The sequence below is a fragment of the Somniosus microcephalus genome, chromosome 34 (genome assembly GCF_052327205.1).
Source record: "Somniosus microcephalus isolate GS21.2 chromosome 34, FLI_Smic_1.0, whole genome shotgun sequence".
NCBI classification, from domain to species: Eukaryota; Metazoa; Chordata; class Chondrichthyes; order Squaliformes; family Somniosidae; genus Somniosus; species Somniosus microcephalus.
Window position 1 is genome coordinate 3,183,223 of NC_141020.1, and position 8,273 is coordinate 3,191,495.

Genomic DNA, 8,273 nt, shown 5'->3' on the forward strand with positions numbered 1-8,273 from the left:
CTCCCCTATCTCTATCTCTCCCTGTCTCTCTCCCCTCTCCCTGTCTCTCTCCCCTATCCCTATCTCTCCCTGTCTCTCTCCCCTCTCCCTGTCTCTCTCCCCTCTCCCAGTCTCTCTCCCCTCTCCCTGTCTCTCCCTGTCTCTCTCCCCTCTCCCTGTCTCTCTCCCCTCTCCCTGTCTCTCTCCCCTATCCCTATCTCTCCCTGTCTCTCTCCCCTCTCCCTGTCTCTCTCCCCTCTCCCAGTCTCTCTCCCCTCTCCCTGTCTCTCCCTGTCTCTCTCCCCTCTCCCTGTCTCTCCCTGTCTCTCTCCCCTCTCCCCTCTCCCCCTCTCCCTGTCTCTTCCCTGTCTCTCCGTCTCCCTCCCCTCTCCCTGTCTCTCTCCCTGTCTCTCCCTGTCTCTCTCCCCTCTCCCAGTCTCTCTCCCCTCTCCCTGTCTCTCCCTGTCTCTCTCCCCTCTCCCTGTCTCTCCCTGTCTCTCTCCCCTCTCCCCTCTCCCCCTCTCCCTGTCTCTTCCCTGTCTCTCCGTCTCCCTCCCCTCTCCCTGTCTCTTCCCTGTCTCTCCCTATCTCTCTCCCCTCTCCCTGTCTCTCTCCCCTATCTCTATCTCTCCCTATCTCTCTCCCCTCTCCCTGTCTCTCTCCCCTATCTCTATCTCTCCCTGTCTCTCTCCCCTCTCCCTGTCTCTCTCCCCTATCCCTATCTCTCCCTGTCTCTCTCCCCTCTCCCTGTCTCTCTCCCCTCTCCCAGTCTCTCTCCCCTCTCCTTGTCTCTCCCTGTCTCTCTCCCCCTCTCCCTGTCTCTCCCTGTCTCTCTCCCCTCTCCCCTCTCCCCCTCTCCCTGTCTCTTCCCTGTCTCTCCGTCTCCCTCCCCTCTCCCTGTCTCTCTCCCTGTCTCTCCCTGTCTCTCTCCCCTCTCCCTGTCTCTCTCCCCTCTCCCTGTCTCTCTCCCCTCTCCCTGTCTCTCCCTATCTCTCTCCCCTCTCCCTGTCTCTCTCCCCTCTCCCTGTCTCTCTCCCCTCTCCCTGTCTCTCCGCTCTCCCTGTTCCTCCCCTCGGTGGGAGAGGTAGACGGAGGCACCTCGCCGTTCCTTCAGTTCTGGGGCTTCTCTCGATGGTTGGGTTCAGTGTGGCATGTACTGTAACTCCCTCTCCCAGCACTGCCGAGCTGAGCCCCCAGACAGTGAGCAGGAACTTGGCAGAATCGTAAACACACTGGGAGAATCCATGTTATTACAGAGTATGGATGAGAGATGGAAGAGGCGTGAATATTCTCGGAAATAATTGGCTGGATGTTTGTGGACGGTCTTTCCTTTTAATTATAGCCTGTGCAAAATGTAACTCTGGGAGACAGTTGTATCCCTCGGAATGTAACCTTGTCATAAACAGCGTTTTCCATTAGTGAGATCTTCCCATCAGCTCATTTTATACTTTCTAGAAATGGATTCCTGCTGGAGTCAATTTGGTTTTCAGTCAGTGAGAATCTGCCCTTAATGAATACTCCGATTGTCTTGCTATTATCTTATCAGGAGAATATTAGTGAATAATGAAGGCCGTGTCACTGTATTACTGGACTGTGCGCGTTTAAGGCCTGTTCCTGAGTGTCTGCAGCCTTCACACACGTCAAGAGCGAAGCTCAATCATCGCTCGGCCTTCCGTTCCGTGAGGCTGGAGTTGCATAGCAACCAATAAACCCTTTACCAGTTCAACCAATCGGAATGTTCCTGCTCCAACGTAAGCATCTTTCATCAGAAAAACACGGAAATAGGAACGGCCAAAGCAAACTGTTTAACCCCGGCCACAGTGACCTCTGCTGCTGCCATTCCTCAACTAGGAACATCGAAACATGGAAAAATAGGAGTCGGCCATTCGGCCCTTCGAGCCTGCTCCGCCATTCAATATGATCATGGCTGATCCTCTATCTTAATACCATATTCCCGCTCTCTCCCCATACCCCTTGATGCCTTTTGTGTCTAGAAATCTATCTATCACCTTCTTAAATATATTCAGTGACTTGGCCTCCACAGCCTTCTGTAGTAGAGAATTCCACAGGTTCACCACCCTCTGAGTGAAGAAATTTCTCCTCATCTCAGTCCTAAATGTCCTACCCCGTATCCTGAGACTGTGACTCCTCGTTCTAGACCCCCCCCCAGCCAGGGGAAACATCCTCCCTGCATCCAATCTGTCTAGCCCTGTCAGAATTTTATACATTTCATTCTTCTAAACTCTAGTGAATACAGGCCTAGTCGACCCAATCTCTCCTCATACGACAGTCCTGCCATCCCAGGAATCAGTCTGGTGAACCTTCGCTGCACTCCCTCTATGGCAAGTATATCCTTTCTTAGGTAAGGAGACCAAAACTGCACACAGTACTCCAGGTGTGGTCTCACCAAGGCCCTGTATAACTGTAGTAAGACATCCTTGCTCCTGTACTCAAATCCTCTTGCAATGAAGGCCAACATACCATTTGACTAGGTGATTTGATCAAATCAGGTTAGCGAGGAAGGACAAACTTGCATTTCTCCAGCGCCTTTCACCACCTCAGGACGTCCCAAAGTACTTCACAGACAATGAATCTTTTGGAGTGTAGTCACTGTAGTCATGTAGCAAGCTCCCACAAACAGCAATGAGATAAATGACCTGATAATCTCTTATTGATGTTGGTTGAGGGATAAATGTTGGCCCAGGACACCGGGGAGAACTCCCCTGCTCTTCTTCGAAATAGTGCCACGGGGACCTAGATTTAACGTCTCATCTGAAAGACGGCACCTCCGACAGTGCAGCACTCTCTCAGTACTGCACTGGGAGTGTCAGCCTGGATTTTGTGCTCAAGTCTCTGGAGTGGGACTCGAACCCACAACGTTCTGACACAGAGGCGAGAGAGAGAGTGCTGCCCACTGATCCACGGCTAATCCTGTTGCTATTCAGCTTCCGCCCACTGTGACTATCTCTGCAGGAGTGATCAGAACAGGGCCCTCGCAGAATTTATTCCACTGTCACCTGCAGGAGTTGAGACCAGGGATACCAGAATTATACCAGAACTGAGAGGTTACAACTATCAGGAAAGACTGAACTAGTTAAGAGAAGGGGTGACCTGACAGGGGTCTTTAAGATTATGAAGGGGGTTCGATAGGGTAGACGTAGAGAAGATGTTTCTTATGTGGCACAGCTCCCAAAGGAGCCATGGAAGGGCCCAGTGCTGTGTGATACGCACCTTAAGGGAAAGGAGGGGAAAGAAATGGGAGAGCAAATCTGCAATACCCCATAAAGGCCCAAAACTTCAGCTTTGTTCTGGCAGCCCACTAGTGGGACTGAGAATTGATGATCTGAGCTGCTTTGCCCTACCGACCCCAGAACACGCAAATTAACCTGACACGTTCCAATTAATCTACATCATGAAAATTATCCCTTTTTATGATTGTGTCTCACAGGATTAATGGCACAGTAATACAATACCGGGAGAGAGTAAATGGGACCGTTTTACCCGCTAAGTACTGTCTTTTAATCAAGATAAAAGGCTTTTAATTATTTGATTGGAAGCGCGAACCGATTTGCCCTTGTTCTTACCCAGCAGTCGCACCACCTCAAACTCCATTCAACTTAAGATTTTTAGGGGGAGAAATTCAGTTGGTTGCGCCACCCGTTAGCGCCTTAAGAGGGCGCTAAGTGGGTCGCAAGCCAACTGGCGCCCGGGCGCGGCACTGCCCACGCCACCCGCTAAATTCCGCGGGACGTTAGTGGTGGCGCTAACCGTTAGCGCTGCGCCGCTGCCGATGACATCATCGGTGTGCGCAGCGCCCCGCTGACGCCCCGGCCGCGATATTCGGCAGCGCCCCCTGATTTACTGCCGGACGCTATGTCCGACAGGGTCAGGGGGACGAACCTGCGGCCGGGGAGGCGCAAATTAAAGGCGAGGTGCGGGGCGGCCATTTTTGTTGCTGGCCGCCTGCCAGCACCTGCCTGCACTCCCGTCCCCGGCCTCCTGAACCCCCCCCCCCCCCCCGCGGAGTGCCGGCTGCGCTCCAAGAGCCCGGCACTTCTCCTCGGTGCCGGGCTCTATTGCCTGCACTCCTGATCCTCGGGGGCCCAGCTGGGCCCCAGATCGCGCTGCACAAGGCCCCTCCCCTTTAAGAAGGGGAGGAAGGCCTGCAATACCGCGGCGTGACGTGCCACAGCGTGTGGCACTGCGGCACGTAGCGCCACGATATTCACTCGCAGCGCCCCAAGAGGGAGGCGGGGCACCTCCAGCAGCGCCGCGCTTCCCTTTGGCGCGCTACCACTCAATTTCCGGTGCGGGGGCGCAAATGTTTCCTGGGCGCTACTTTTAGCACCCTGGCGAGGCTGGCACCCCAAACGGGGCTATAGTCAATTTCTCCCGCTTAGTCTTTTCCATAACTCTCTCCCCTCTTCGCCACGTTGAGTCTTACAGAGAATTACAGCACAGAAACAGGCCATTCGGCCCAACTGGTCTGTGCCAGTGTTTATGACATTGGTAGTGGGGAAATTGCTAGAGTCCATTATAAAAGATGTAATAGCAGAGCACTTGGAAAACAGTGACAGGATCGGACAAAGTCAACATGGATTTACAAAAGGTAAATCATGCTTGACTAATCTACTGGAATTTTTTGAGGATGTAACTGGTAGAATAGATAAGGGAGAACCAGTGGATGTGGTGTATTTGGACTTTCAGAAGGCTTTCGATAAGGTCCCGCATAAGAGGTTAGCGTGCAAAGTTAAGGCACATGGGATTGGGGGCAAGGTATTGACTTGGATAGAGAACTGGTTGGCGGACAGAAAGCAAAGAGTTGGAATAAACGGGTCTTTTTCCGAGTGGCAGGCAGTGACTGGTAGGGTACCGCAGGGATCGGTCCTTGGACCCCAGCTATTCACAATATATATTAATGATCTAGACAAGGGAACTAGATGTAATATCTCCAAATTTGCAGATGACACAAAGCTGGGTGAGTGTGTGTGCTGTGAGGAGGATGCCGAGAAACTCCAGGATGATTTGGACAGGTTGGGTGATTGGGCAGAAGCATGGCAGATGCAATATAACGTGGATAAATGTGAGGTTATCCACTTTGGTAGCAAAAACAGGAAGGCAGATTATTATCTGAATGGCAATAGATTGGGAGAAGGAGAAGTGCAACGAGACCTGGGTGTCCTTGTGCACCAGTCGCTGAAGGTAAGCATGCAGGTGCAGCAGGCGGTTAAGAAGGCAAATGGTATGTTGGCCTTCATAGCGAGAGGGTTTGAGTACAGGAACAAGGATGTCTTGCTGCAGTTGTACAGGGCCTTGATGAGACCACATCTTGAGTATTGTGTGCAGTTTTGGTCGCCTTATCTGAGGAAGGGTGTTCTTGCCATGGAAGGAGAGATTGGATCGATTGGGCTTGTACTCGCCGGAGTTTAGAAGAATGAGAGGGGATCTCATCGAAACTTATAAAATTCTAACAGGACTAGACAGACTAGATGCTGGAAGGATGTTCCCGATGGTCGAGGAATCCAGAACCAGGGGTTACAGTCTAAGGATAAGGGGTAGGCCATTTAGGACAGAGATGAGGAGGAATTTCTTCACCCAGAGAGTGGTGAACCTGTGGAATTCTCTACCACAGAAGGCAGTAGAGGCCAATTCATTCAATATATTCAAGAAGGAGTTGGACATATTTCTCAAGGCTAAAGGGATCAAGGGGTATGGGGAGAAAGCAGGGACAGGGTACTGAATTTGGATGATCAGCCATGATCTCATTGAATGGCGGAGCAGGCTCGAGGGGCCGAATGGCCTACTCCTGCTCCTATCTTCTATGTTTCTATGCTCCACACGAGCCTCCTCCCACCCCTCTTCATCTCACCCCATCACCATATCCTTCTACTCCTTTCTCCCTCATGTGTTTATCCAGCCTCCCCTTAAATGCATCTATACTATTCTCCTCAACCACTCCCTGTGGTAGCGAGTTCCACATTCTCACCACTCTCTGGGTAAAGAAGTTTCTTCTGAATTCCCTTGGTGACTATCTTATATTGATGGCCTCTAGTTATGCTCTTCCCCACAAGTGGAAACACTCTCTCTGTATCCACTCTATCAAAACCTTTCATAATTTTAAAGCCCTCTATCAGGTCACCCCTCAACCTTCTCTATTCAAGAGAAAAGAGACCCAGCCTGTTCAATCTTTCCTGATAAGTATAACCTCGCATTTCTCATATCATCCTTGTAAATCTTTATTGCACCCTCTCCAATGCCTCTAGAGAGAGAGAGAGAGAGTAAAGAGAGAACGAGGCAGAAAGAGAGAGAGAGAGAAAGTAGAGAGAGAAGTAGAGAGCAGCAGAGATAACTGGACCAGCCACATAAATAATATGGCTACAAGAGCAGGTCAGAGGCTGGGTATTCTGTAGCGAGTGTCTCACCTCCTGACTCCCCAAAGCCTTTCCACCATCTACAAGGCACAAGTCAGGAGTGTGATGGAATACTCTCCACTTGCCTGGATGAGTGCAGCTCCAACACTCAAGAAGCTCGACACCATCCAGGACAAAGCAGCCCGCTTGATTGGCACCCCATCCACCACCTTAAACATTCACTCCCTCCACCACCGGCGCACCGTGGCTGCAGTGTGTACCATCTACAAGATGCACTGCAGCAACTCGCCAAGGCTTCTTCGGCAGCACCTCCCAAACCTGCGACCTCTTCCACCTAGAAGGACAAGGGCAGCAGGCGCACGGGAACACCACCACCTCCAAGTTCCCCTCCGAGCCACACACCATCCTGACTTGGAAATATATCGGCCGTTCCTTCATCGTCGCTGGGTCAAAATCCTGGAACTCCCTCCCTAACAGCACTGTGGGAGTACCTTCACCACACGGACTGCAGCGGTTCAAGAAGGCTGCTCACCACCACCTTCTCGAGGGCAACTAGGGATGGGCAATAAATGCCGGCCTTGCCAGCGACGCCCTGATCCCGTGAATGAATTTAAAAAAAGAAAGAGTGAGAAAAATAGGATAGAGAGTGAGGGAATCCGAGAGAGAAGTAGAGAAAGTGGGAAAGGCAGAGAGAGAGAGAGCGTGAGAGTGAGCATGGGTGAGGATGGGCTCGAGTCCTGCTCCTCATGGCCGACTATCTGACTGAGCCTCAAGTCTCGGCTCACACCCGGAGAATGGCCTGCACAGGAGGCCGTAGCAGACACCAGGCAAGGCCGCCCTGTGATAAACCACTAGCATCACGCAGGGTGACACGGGAGAAGAAATGATAAAGAAAATGCATCTTTCAACTTCTTTAAAAAAAAGAAACTTATTTTTCTTGCATCCATCCATGAGCAATAGTTTTAAAGCTGGATTCTAATGAATTAGCGGCAAACTGGAGCCGCAGGTAATAAGGACCCAGCAGGGTTTGTGATCTCGTAGCCCAGCTCAATCCCGCTTCAGTTGTTTTTCAGCTTGTCTTATTTATTGCTTATTACAGCACGGATGGTAATCTCTGTGCAGGCAGTAAGAGCCGGGGTTGAGAGGCTCTGAACTGCGTCCATGTGTCAAAGTCACTCGGAGAAAGGGACCACAGGTTGCAAACTTTCTCCAGGGACCTGATTGTACCCCGTGCATCTCACCATGAGAGCAAGGACCGAAGGGTACAAGGTGGGGTTGGGGGTTGTGGTGAGAAGCTGAGAAGAGGGTAGGTGGAACTGGGGGGATATGGGGAGAGGGCGAGGGGGTGGGGTTAAGGGATTGGGGAGGGGGTGGGTGGGTGGGGTTAAGGGATTGGGGAGAAGGTGGGTGGGTGGGACTGATCTATCCAAAAGGGAGGGCTTTTCTTGTTCTGAAAAATTCTTATTTCTGGATATTATTAAAAATCTTAGAGGGCACAGACTTCCTGTCCACATTAAAGGGTTAACAACCGCTTTAGAATTTCACAGACGTGACGTTAAACACATCAGAACCAGTGGCTAAAAATAGCACACAGAGGAAATTAAAATAAGACTGTCAGAAAGTGACCAATTCTCCAACACCAGCACGTTCAGCTCGATGGGTAAAGAAGTTGAGATGTTTGTAAATAGGTGTGCAGTGGTAAGGGAGGATTTCCTAATTCAACAGAGTATTCGAGATTCTGACAGTCACAGTGTAAGACAAGGCTCGCAGTCCAATTAACGGGGATAGTGAATGCGTTTGCTGTTCAGAACTGTGCAATCTCCAGGCAAATTCATCAGGTACTGACGGAGAGATAGCGCGGTTTCCCAAAGCACCGCTCCCAAGGGCATCGCGCGATCCCCAGTCACAGCCTATTTTAAACTC